Source organism: Myotis davidii, unplaced genomic scaffold (assembly GCF_000327345.1).
Source record: "Myotis davidii unplaced genomic scaffold, ASM32734v1 scaffold194, whole genome shotgun sequence".
Lineage (NCBI taxonomy): Eukaryota > Metazoa > Chordata > Mammalia > Chiroptera > Vespertilionidae > Myotis > Myotis davidii.
The window spans coordinates 634-2,715 of NW_006286673.1; the positions used below are offsets into that span (position 1 = coordinate 634).

The 2,082-nt window shown below is 43.8% G+C and overlaps 1 long non-coding RNA gene across 1 annotated transcript in view; it reads left to right on the forward strand.

Moving 5' to 3' along the window:
- Positions 1 to 866: 866 nt before the first annotated feature.
- LOC102751394 overlaps positions 867 to 2,082 on the forward strand; it is a 3,174-nt gene continuing 1,958 nt past the window's right edge. Inside the window, exon 1 of the long non-coding RNA XR_001512915.1 lies at positions 867 to 975. This is a non-coding gene — a long non-coding RNA (uncharacterized LOC102751394). The remainder of the gene's footprint in view (positions 976 to 2,082) is intronic.

Sequence of the window (2,082 nt, forward strand, 5' to 3'; positions counted from 1 at the left end):
GAAACTATGTAAATTCTATTGCGCTTTAAGAAGACAGCTAACAATTTCATTATGAGTTTAATATTTTCAAAATATGATGTTTAGATCATATTATTTATTATGCATTTGCTCCAAGCATTGAAGCTGTGGATTTAGTTTATTCAGTTTATGCAAATATTTAATACGCAAATCTAAATTTCATTCTTAAACCCACTCAGAAAAATCCCATTTTATTTTTCAGTTCAACTCACCATGCTAATATAAAATGGGAAGCTCATTATTTCATCCAGGGAATAATTTCACAGAAAACCCAGTGACTCTATCTAGATCTATCTATTTTATCTATTTATTATCTATCTATCCGTCTTTTATTCATCTTAAAAATGTACTCCAGAGAGAGAATGAGTAGGTGTGTTGTTGAATAATTGATCAGCAAATGCTTTTCTTGATGTCAATGGCTTCTTGGAGAGGCCTTTACAGGAGTTTGCTCTTCCAAAGCATGCTTAAGTTTGAGGCTGTGTCAAAATTTAGGGTGTTTGTATGGCAGGGTGGAGGCAAGAACTAAAGTTTGATCCAGTCAGCATGTATTTTTTGTCCAGATTATGCAATTATCTATTTGTTTAGGAGGAAAAAGGTTGTTATTTCTGTTGCAAACAATTCACCCTGAGAGATTTGGGGCCGATGATGTATAAAAAACTTCATTTAGTGGAGTGAAGCAGAGGAGGAGAGGGAGTGGGACAGGAGCCATGGTGAACCAAGAGGGGAGTTCTCAGGCCAGTGCACCTGGAAGTGATGGCAGTGGATGCTTCCCCTAGTGCTCTCCTTGCCTCTGTCCACCAGGAAGCCCTCATGTTCCCAGGTGGAAGATCCTTACCTTGGGGAGAGTTTAATGTGATTCTTTCCTTCCTTCCAGGTTTTGGAGTTTGAATTGACTCCAGAAGACATGAAAGCAATTGATGGCCTGAACAGAAATTTCAGATTTTTTAAATTGCCATTGTAAGTGACTTGTAGATTGTTTTTCCTGGGTTCTTTCCTGTAATGTGTAGGTTAGTAGAGGGACTCAGCTTCCTTAAATAGGAAAGATGGGCCTGATTTCTACTACAGAAGTAAATCTGGAGCTTCCTGGTGACCTCAGACCACAGGTTTACTCCAGGTTCAGTCTCTGACCCAAGAGAAGTGTGAGCAGGGCCTAGGACAGACCATAGGTAAAATGGCCCAAGTTTGCATCATGGTGAATACATGACTTTTATGCCCTAATTCCTGTGCCTGGCATACATACTCCCACTAAGATCTGATTTACCCATTTGACATAGAAAGCTCAGTGCTGACTTCCCACTATACTTTAGGGGTACTAATCCTATATAATAATCCTATATAAAAGAGTAATATGCAAATTGGCCCTAACTGCAGAACCACTGGGAATGACCAGTCACTATGATGCACACTGACCACTAGGGAGCAGACGCTCAATGCAGGAGCTGCCCCGTGGTGGTCAGTGTGCTCCCACAGCGGGAATGCCATTCAGCCAGAAGCCAGGCTGACAGCTGCAAGGGCAGTGGTGGTGGTGGGAGCCTCTCCTGCCTCCTCAGCAGCACTAAGGCTGTCCAACTGCAGCTTAGGGGAGTGGGCCTAAGCCGGCAGTCAGACATTTCCTGAGGGCTACCCGGCTGCCAGAGGGATGTCTGACTGCCAGCGTAGGCCCTATCCCCTGGGGAACAGCCCTAATCCAGTAGGTAGACATCCCTCGAGGGGTCCCAGTCTGTGAGAGGGTGCAGGCTGGGCTGAGGGACCCCCTGAATGCACGAATTTTCATGCACCAGGCCTCTAGTCTAAAAATAAAAGGTGATTCAAAGTAAGAGGGAACAAGTACCTGTTGAGATCAATAAGAATAGCTAATGGGAAAACATTAATTTAGATAGAAGCCCCAATAATGTTCATATTAGGAGACAGGGGCATTGGTTATTTATAAGAAAGGGAAGGGGAACAATAATAACATCTCCAGCCCTGACTGGTTTGGCTCAGTGGATAGAGCATCAGCCTGCGGACTGGAGGGTCCCAGGTTCGATTCTGGTTAAGGGCATGTGCCTCGGTTGCAGGCTGCGA